This window comes from Gopherus flavomarginatus, chromosome 12 (genome assembly GCF_025201925.1).
Source record: "Gopherus flavomarginatus isolate rGopFla2 chromosome 12, rGopFla2.mat.asm, whole genome shotgun sequence".
Taxonomy (NCBI): Eukaryota; Metazoa; Chordata; order Testudines; family Testudinidae; genus Gopherus; species Gopherus flavomarginatus.
The window spans coordinates 36441508-36451908 of NC_066628.1; the positions used below are offsets into that span (position 1 = coordinate 36441508).

The window sequence follows — 10401 nt, forward strand, 5'->3', positions numbered from 1 at the left end:
AAGCAGCTCGCGTGCCTCCTTCGGCACACGTGCCATAGGTTGCTTACCCCTGCTCTATCATATCCCCCCTTACTCTCCTCTTTTCCAAGCTGAAAAGTCCTAGCCTCTTTAATCTTTCCTCATATGGGATCCGTTCCAAACCCCTAATCATTTTAGCTGCCCTTCTCTGAACCTTTTCTAGTGCCTTTTTTGAGATGAGGAGACCACATCTGTATGCAGTATTCAAGATGTGGGCGTACCATGGAGTTATATAAGGGCAATAACATATTCTTCATCTTATTCGCTATCACTTTTTTAATGATTCCTAACATCCTGTTTGCTTTTTTGACTGCCGCTGCACACTGCGTGCACATCTTCAGAGAACTATCCATGATGACTCCAAGATCTCTTTTCTGATTAGTTGTAGCTAAATTAGCCCCCATCATATTGTATGTATAGTCGGGGTTATTTTTTCCAATGTGCATTACTTTACATTTATCTACATTAAATTTCATTTGCCACTTTGTTGCCCAATCACTTAGTTTTGTGAAGTTCTTCACAAATCTGCTTTGGTCTTAACTATCTTGAGCAGTTTAGTATCATCTGCAAACTTTGCCACCTCACTGTTTCCCCCTTTCTCCAGATCATTTATGGTGATGTAACAGAGAAGAATCATAGGCGCTGACTCCGTGGGTGCGCCAGGGCTCAAACACCCAGAGGAAAAAAATGGTCGGTGCTCAACACCCACCAGCAGCCCCCCTACCAGAACTTCTCCCTCCCCGCAGCGCCTCCTGCCAACCGGCAGGCTCCACCAATCAGCGCCTCTCCCTCCTTCTCAGTGCCTATCACCTGTCACAGATCAGCTGTTTTGTGGTGTTAGGAGGAGCAGCGGGGAGAGGGGAGAAGCGAGGGTGCAGCATGCTTGGGGTAGGAGACAGGGAATGGGAGAGGTGAGGCAGGAGTGGAATGGGGGTGGGGAAAAAGCAGGGCAGGGTGGGGTCATGGGGGAAGGGGTGGAGTGGGGCAGGGCCTGGGTGGAGCCGGGGGAGCATCCTCTGGCATATTAGAAACTTGGGGCCTATCAGAAGAATAGTCATGAGACTTAAGACACAAGGCCTGGAATCAGGATACTTAGGCTCTATTGCTGACTCTGCCACTGATCTGCTGTGTGACCTTGGTCAAATCACTTCACTACTCAGTCTTTGGTTCCTCTGTCTGTCCAAGAAGGGATGATAGCTCCCTGGAGCAGTGTGAGGTCACTATGGTGAAAAGTGCCATTGTGCTACCCGTAGACAATATATAAAATAACTAGTCCATTATTTTGAATGTGCACAGGGACGGGCAGCGGATGAGGGACAAGTCCCAGGGTTGGAGTGTGCGTGTCCCGATCAAAGACAGTCCTTGGAGGCAGAGACGAGTGGGAACACTTCTCTGGCTCCCTACAATAAAGCCAAGTTCTGCAGTTGCAATTGTAAATCCCACCCTGATTGAAGTCATGTCCCGGACACACCCCGCCTAGCAGATTAATTCATTGTGGCTTTGACATTCTCCAGAGCATGAAGCCCAGAACAGGGCACCAGAAGTGCCAGTAGCTATAGAAAGCCTGGCTGGTTCTTCCTGGTTAATGAGTTACTCAGGAATCTTTGTGTGGTCAGTCCCAACCCATGAAAATACTACGACTCAGCGTTCCAAAGCCCAGGCACGTCTGTTTTGTCTTTGGTAACTGGCCTGTGGTGACCTCACACACTCCCATCCACTCACAGAACCCTGCTTGTTAGCCACTGTGGCTCACCCCACACGTCAAATGAATTAATAAACCTTGTAGTCAGAGGCCAGAGCTGCTGAGCCCACATGATCCCTAGAGACATTTTTCTTATGAAAAATAGAAACTTTCAGTAGAGCCGTTGCATGTGATTTCCCTGTAACTGTTTCCTTTTATGGTACAAATCAAGAATTGAACTGTACGTATGGTTCAGGGCTGAATCAGAGAGCAGAGATCTCCAGCAACACGAACCACCTGGCTTTCCTAGGGGTTGTTGGTTCTAATCATATGTTTTGTGCAGCTTGGTTCTTGCAAACCTGAATACTGCTGGCCGTGTTTCTAGTGGAAACATAATAGCAATGCCCCACTACAGCACTTGTAACCCAGAGGAAGAAAGAGACTCAGCTGCTACCGGTCTAGGTGCTGTGTGGGTGGGTTAGTGTGAGGGGAATGGGGGCGGGCAGGGGGGGCCGGCTGCCAGGTGTAAGTGATGCCTTTTGCTTGTTTGTTTCACATGGGTCCTTTGCACTCGGTTTTGCATTTCAGGATCAAATGATCAATTCTGTGTGACACTCAGCCACAGTCTGGGCTGTTTGCAGTGTGACCTATCACTCAGGCGAAGCTTGTTCAAAGCATGACCTGGATCTGCTGAAAGGGGTGAGCAGCTGCTCACAGGGAACCTGGCCTGCATTTCATGACTGATTCCAGACCCAGGGATCTGGATAAGGTGTCTGCCCTCCCTACCTCTAAAGGACCAGTGGGATCTAGGCACCTAGGTACAAAACCATCTCTATACACAGAATAAAAAAAGTAAACCCTACAGCCAAAGGCCTTCTGACTTCACTGACAGTTTAACTTGGGCTAGCAGGGCAAAATTTGGCCATTGAATAGTATTAAGAGGTGTGGGGTTACAGGAAACTACTCTGCAAGATTTGTTCACATGTGAAATTCAATTAATAAGGCTTTTTCCCCCCTCCGTGAACTCCTTAATATTCCTAAAATCCCCAAACTCCCCCAGCCAGCATATGTCTGTTCAGTAAATAATTCAACCGCCAACCAGTCAGTGAAAGAGATCCCAGATAAGCTTTGTTCAAAGGAGCTAAACCTGCTTAAATCCAGTGCTGCTACCTGACCTCCCCCTCCTAATCTTGCCTGTCTGATAACGAAATAAGAAACTCTTGTGAATCTCAGCATTGGTTTCCATGCTGATGGTGCTGATGTGGAGGTCTCTGCATTGTACAAGGCAGGGAGCTTGGTGAGTAAATAGCCCGCAAGGAAACAGAATCACTTCTTGAGTTGGCCACAAAGGTAAAACATGATTGTCCCAATTTCCAAAAAGAAAGGAATGAAGCTGATGTCCTCACATCTTTTCCAGTGGGCAGCACAAAAGTGACTGACTCTATGAAATGCTCATGCTGGCTTTCCCACCAGATCAGCAGTGGCAGTGAAGCAGCAATAGCAAAGGTGGGGAAATCTTAGCAAAGAAATCCCAGTGTAGACACAGCTGAAGGTAGTGCAGCCTCTCTGACCCCATTAGTGGCCCAGTGGAGCCTCCTCCCTGTACTGAGTCTGTTGTCACAGTGGTGCCAATTACTGCTAGTTACCATAATAGGCTCCTTGGTGTGATGTGGATGCTCATCCCTTGGGGATTGAAACCACCAATTAATTTCACACAGAGCCTGATCCAAGTCCCACAGGAGTTAATGGGAGTCAGTACATTGGCTTCATGGGATGGAGGCTCAGTCCCATCCAGAAAGGCACAAAGAAATGGTGATCTAGAGGTAAAATACAACCACAAATCTTAAAACAAACAAAGGAAGGTTGTGAATGTTTTCATTTCCAGTCTAGTGTTCCACTAAACCTTGCTCCCAGCAAACATAAGGGATATTTAGTCATCATGGCTTTTGGATATGAGAGTCCAGATGGTCCAAACTGATTCAGGAAAATCTTCAATTGGGGTGACATTCATCTCCATTGTTCTGTCTGCAGTGGAAATATCAAGGCCAGAGGTCTGAGGGAGATGCCAGTGCCACCTCTCCTACTGGCAGCCTCTGTGAGATGTGCTGTACCTGTGGTGGGTGGAGGCAGCTAATCTGGGGGCAAAGTCCAGTGAGTCAGTTGGGAGCCACCAAATCGGATAGTTAAATGAAGGAAATTGTTGGTAGTAGAATGGCTGCCCTGTAACAGCTGCATGGGAGAGCCCTGGAGCGTCCCACTGCACCGTAAGGCCTTGTTGCTATCTTTTCCCTGTAAGGGTCTTTGAAAGGTCCAGGCACAAAGGGAGGGGGAAAACAGAATGAGAAAATTCCCCTGGGAGGAGCAAGTTGTTCTGTTCCTTTGCTGCTCACTGTGACTATCATTACACAAGGCACTGGGGAGACCTCATCTGGAGCCTGTGTGCAGTTCTGGTCTCTCACGTTTAAGACAGATGAAATCAAACTGGAACAGGTGCAGTGGAGGGCTACTGGGATGATCAGAGGAATGGAAAACCTACCTAATGAGAGGAGACGCAGAGAGCTTGGCTTGTGTAGTCGAACCAAACAAAGGCTATCGGGACATATGATTGCTCTCTATAAATTCATCAGCAGGACTAACCCCAGGGAGGGAGAGGAGTTATTTAGGTTAAGCCCTAATGTGGACACAAGAACAAATGCATATAAACTGGTCATCAACAAGTTTAGGCTCAACATGAGGCGAAGGTTTCTAACCATCAGAGAAGCGAAGCTCTGGATCAGCTTCCCAAGGGGAGCAGTGGGGACAAAAAACCTCACTGGCTTCCAGACGGAGCTTGACAAGTCATGGCACTGCTGATGTGGGTCAGAATTGAACCAGCAATATCTGGGGGAAAGTTTCCCAGTCCTATAACCAAACTGCAGCTGTTTTAGCTGAACATAGCCCCCGACAATGGGGCCAAAGCACCCTTGTGACAGGAGAGTTTAAATTAGAGGTTTCTTCATTCATAAATCTTGGACACAAGGACCTATGCAGGATCCACGTGTGCTTAGGAATTCTTCATCCTAAACTGCTGTTTGAAATGATCCTAAAGAAAACCTCTAGCTGGTGCCTACCAACCAGGGGAGTTTACGGCAGAGAAAGGATTGCTTTAGTTTGTAACAGGAAGAAGAAAAAGAGATCCATGTGGACAGACGGCCATATTTAAAATAAGATACAAATCTGAGCCCATTTATAAATAATTTGGTGGTGCATGTGGGTTTTGTTTCCACAGAACTCAAAAGGCCAAACAGTTTGGAAACTATGATGAAAGAAATTTGCTCTTGACCAAGAATCAAAGGGCCAGATTCTGCAACCCTTACTCAAGGGAGTATCCTCTTTGATGTCAGTGGCACTGCTTGCCTTAGTGAGGGCTGCTCAGCCTGAGTAGGGGTTGCAGAAACTGGTCTAGCATGAAAAGACGATGATGATGCTGAAGAAGGCTTACCTATATCAACCCCATATCCGCACATCATGTAAACAGTATTTGAGGGAATGGAGTGCCTCTGGTATAAAATGTATTTATAGGCACCAGGCGCTGGGGTGAATATAAATAGAGATGAGCTTGAATCACCAAGCTTGGATCTGAAACTGAATCATAATTTCAACTTTCCCCCAGTTGGTTTGAGGTTGAGTGGTGGATCCAGTCCTGCAGTCCAATGGCCTATAAAAATAAACCAGAGTTGCAGTATTTGGATCCTGAATGAAACTCCCTTGAAGTCCAGGGGATTGAGATCTCTGGTTTTAAATTGGGGATTCACCGATTCTGAAGGGAATGGCAATGAACCGCTACCGTGCAGTGCTTGAAGATGAAGGTTTCCCAGAGGGACAAGATATTTGCTTACTATCACCTTCAATTCCAATAGGGATTTCCCATCGTCTCCCTTGAAATTACTCTAAGGTTATGTCTATACTACGAAATTAGGTCGATTTTATAGAAGTTGATTTTTTTGAATTGATTTTATACAGTCTATTGCGTATGTCCACACTAAGCACATCAAGTCGGCGGAGATGGAGTGCGTCCTCACTACCGTGGCTAGCATTGACTCACAGAGCGGTGCACTGTGGGTAGCTATCCCACAGTTCCGCAGTCTCCGCTGCCCATTGGAATTCTGGTTAAGCTCCCAATGCCTGATGGAGCAAAAAATTTGATGTGGGTGGTTTTGGGTACATGTCATCAGCCCCCTCCCCCCCTTCCTCCCTCCTTCCATGAAAGCAATGGCAGACAATCATTTTGCGCCTTTTTTCCGGGGTCCCGTCTGCCGGATCTGCTCAGCCTGCTACCTGCCTGAATGATTGGCACCCCAGGCAGGCAGCGGGCTGAGCGGGGCCGGCAGATAGAGCCCCAGACTGGCAAGTGGGCTGTGCAGCTCAGCCCGCTGCCGGTCGGGGGCTCCGTCTGCCAGCTCCTGCCAGCCAGGGTCCCGCTCAGCTGGCGGACCTCGGTGAGGTCGATCGGGGTGCCTGGACAGACATGGCTATCCTCCTCTTAGAGCACCGAATGGGAGGTACTCCAGGTCATTCTCTTCTTTAAGTTTCATCTCATGGCGATTCAGTCCTGCCTGGAATATCATGTGAGCTGGAGGCTTCTGCCTCAGGCTGCTTGCCCAGCCGGCAGCACCGCGCGGTCGCACCTATCCCAGCCTGCCCCTTGCTCCCATGGCTCATGAAGCCTGGACAGTAGTAAGGAGCAGTTCAACTTGTGGAATGACAAATCCAGAATGAAGGATTGCACGCTATGGGCCATGTTAAGATTATTTCCGAGTCCTAGTTAGCATTTAGTCCCTATAAAAGGCTTCATTAAAATTTTCCCCGCCCCTAACAAAAATATTAATTTATCAGAGCAGCTGAAAGGGTAAGGAACCCGGGACTATAACTTAGAGAGAGCTTCCATATTATTTAACTCGTAATTGATATAATTCGAAGTAAAATTTCACAGTGCGGTCTGTTCTAAGACTAAAAGTGCAGGAGGGGAATCAGAAAAAGGAACAGTGACCTGTTTCCACCCAGTGATGTTTTGCGTGTTAGGTGAACATGATAACCACTACACTACGGGGCTTTCACATGTTAGGTGAATGTGATACCCGCTATACTGTGGGGCTTCTCTTTTTTTGCAACAGACTTTGCCAAATGTACAGGAACGTTTTCTCTAGCTACAGAAGCTACCTAATCCAATGTCTATATCTATGGCCTTCCTGCTCACAAAGTGGTCATGCCCCTGCCCAAGGCTGACATAGCGCAGAGTGCATGTAACACAGTGACCTGGCTCAGGCAGGATCGCTAATGAGGCATGATACTTTTGCCGTTGAGCAAACACAGCAATTCTTTCCTGGCCTCTGCCACTGAAGGCTTCCATGCATTACACTGTGCCCTATCAGTGCGGGAGGACTGCATGAGCTCGGAAAACATGTCATCGCGAGTGCGTTTTTTTCACCTTCTAATCTGCGATAACCTCAGGGACAGAGATGATAGGGGGAGTGGTAGAAACATTCTGGGGGGACTGCATGGTCACCTGTGCTGCTGAGTGCTGCTGAGTTTGCCATGCTGGCCAAACAGGAAAGGAAATTCAAACATTCCCAGGGCTCTTCCTGTGTACCTGGCTAGTGCACCTGTGTTCAAAGTGCTGTCCAGAGCAGTCACAATGGAGCACTCTGGGATAGCTCCTGGAGGCCAATACCATCAAATTGCCCCAAATTCGACCCGGCAATGTTGATTTCAGTGCTAATCCCTTGTCGGGGAGGAGTACAGAAATCCATTTTAAGAGCCCTTTAAGTCGACAAAAATGGCTTCATTGTGTGGATGGGTGCAGGGTTAAATAGATCTAATGCTGCTAAATTTGACCTAAACTTGTAGTGAAGACCAGGGCCAAGAACAAAGGAGCTCCAGAGCTCTGTATGTCACCAGCTTCATTAAATATGGAGAATCAAAGGTGATCTATTAGCGTAGTTCCACTTTGGGGTGGTTCTGGTAGGCGTGATATGTGTTCTGATGGTTTTGACAGTGAGGGTGGGGTTGATGTGGCTCTTTGGATTACCATTTCAGGGCCATTCAATGTCACTGCAGACACCGAAGGAGAATGGGGAAAGCAAGGGACACTAGATTTTAGGAGTTGGTGCTCCCAGCTGCTGGCAGTCACTTCTATCTATCACAGGTATTTCTATGGTGCCCACCGATACTGTTGCATCTGAGCTCTGTTACCTGTTCAGTGTAATGAAGAGGGAGGAGGCAGGCTTGGGTGTGTATGTGACATCAGACATATAATAGGGTCTCTTTCCCCTTGCTGTGTAGTCTAGCTCCCCTTGGTGGCTGTTGGGGAGAAATAGCATTGCATGCTTAAGGTCACATGATCTGGTTTAAAACCAATGTCATTGTCTAGATTTTAAAAAATAGAGGATTAAACTACATAGTGAGACAGTGTTCCCTAGTGGATAGAGCACTAGCTGGGACTTGGGAGCTCTAGGGTGTCTTTCTGGCTCTGTCACTGGCCTGCTTGAGAAGATCACGTTCCCTTCCTGGGCCTCAGTTTCCACACCTGGATAATAACAATAATGATGCTGACCTCTGTTTGTTTGTAAAGTGCTTTGAGATCTGCTGCTGAAAAGTGCTAGGTATTATTTCTATATGTCTATTAGACTTAGCCCTTATAGCACTGTTCATCTCAAAGCACTATGCAAAGGTGGGTCGGAATCATTGGCCCCACTTTACAGATGGGGAAACTGAGGCACATAAAGCTAAGTGACTTGCCCAGGGTTAGCAAGCACTCCTTGGTAGAGTTGGGAATGGATGCTAGCACTCCTGGCTCCCATTCCTAATCCATTAGACCATGTCACTTCCTATATATATATATATATATCCCTGGGATGGATTTGGATGTGCATATATATACACAACATGCCAAATCCATCCCAAGGGTAATTCCACTGGCTTTACAGGTGTTCATTTGCCTCCATACTGTGTTTTAAATGAAAAGTGGGTGTCTCTCTTCTGAGGGCTAATTCAGACCCTTCTTCTTAGCTTTTGGGCTAAAATCAAGCCTAATATCCATGTGATATGTCTGGGGCATTACGTGTCTGTCCTGCCCCGGGGGATAGGGTGACCAAACAGCAACTGTGAAAAATCGGGAGGAGGGTGGTAATAGGAGCCTACATAAGAAAAAGCCCCAAATATCAGGACTGACCCTATAAAATCGAGACATCTGGTCACCCCCAAGGGGAAGATCACCTAGTTCATCTTGATACATCTACAACCATGATATCCTTTTCTACCTGCAGTTGCTGGGGCCTATTTTTGAGGCATGCTGCTGCCCCCTTGAGGAGGTTGTGTGCACTGCTTCTTGAAGTTCATTTCACATCAACTAGGAAACCCAGAGATGACTTCCAGCTAAAGCAAGAAGCTTGGTAAGAAAGGGAGTGGATGGCCCATTGCATCCCAAGAATGGAATGCATGCAGACATGGTGGGGGGACAACTTTCCAAGAGCTTATGCAAAAGTACTTGCTTTGTTTTCTAATTTGCGTTCCTAAAATAACTTGCTCCCCTCCCCCTCCCCAGAGCTCTTCCTTTTGAAGGTCAACATTTGCAAATCAGTGATGTTCTTAATTGCAGCATCTTGGCCACAAGGTGACCCTGACTGATGTTAGATGATTGTGTCCCTCAGCAAGGGGAGAGGACATCGAGGGTTGTTCCTTCTAAATGAGAAGATTTGCTATTATTGTAACATTCATGAGCTCAACCCTCTGTATTTGGAAGGGGGAAAATACTGGGAGCAAGGGGGGTTTCTGTGACCTGGCAAGCAGAAAGTGCAGTGATTCTGACTGGATTTGAGGGTTCTCATTTCTTGTTGCCCTAAAGCCCAGATTAGTGTAGCATGCCTGGCTGCATTAGAACAAGTTATTAAAAATGCTATTTTCTCCTTCAAGGCAATCAGCAAATCCAGGCAACTGATCCCGTTGGCTTTCTTTTTTTAAAACCTAAAATCTGAAAACAAATCAGCATGTGGAGCTGAGATTTCTGTGTCTCACTCTGAATATATGGAGGGATAAGCAGGAATAAAATAACCTGATCAAGTGATGCCTGAGTGAAAGACACAAAACAATATCTTGGGTAAGGGAAGAGAAGGCAGAGGTGCTCCTAGGAAACTCCAGGAGACACAGGAGAAGGGACATTGCTGGAACAATCATCTCTGCTATTGCAGGTTTCTGACTGCAGTGTGAAAGAGGCATCTTGTGCCACAGGCAAGGATGTGAGAATCAAGGGCTTCGCTGTAGAGCTATAGAGGCTTATTTCTACAAGCGGATCTGTAACCCCTTAAATGGCTCGAGCCGATGTTTAAAGTATTGGTATGTCCAGAAAAGTGCCTCTATAAAAGTGGACCTTCTCACTCAGTATCTCTGTTCCCTGTGTGTCTTTGAGTCACATCAACTCATTTTAGTGACACAACTAAATGGTTTCTCTTCTTAGCATCACAAGGGAAGATGATTTTGTGGTTAAGGCACTAGACTGGGTTGATCTCCATTCCTGGCTCTGCCACTGACTTCTTGTGTGACCTTGGGAAAGTCACTTTAATCTCTCTGGGCCTCAGCTTCCTATATATAAAATAGGGACGATAAGCCTTCCTTTGTCTGTCTTGTCTGTTTAGAATGTAATCTCTTTGGGGTAGCATTGTTTCCGA

At 46.8% G+C, this 10401-nt stretch overlaps 1 long non-coding RNA gene across 1 annotated transcript; it reads left to right on the top strand.

The window, feature by feature from the left end:
• The first annotated feature begins 7807 nt into the window (after window positions 1-7807).
• On the top strand, window positions 7808-10073 carry LOC127032296 (uncharacterized). Its single transcript, XR_007768756.1, has 3 exons — window positions 7808-7883; window positions 9004-9129; window positions 9650-10073. It is a non-coding gene; the product is annotated as an uncharacterized LOC127032296 (long non-coding RNA).
• The last annotated feature ends 328 nt before the right edge of the window (window positions 10074-10401 follow it).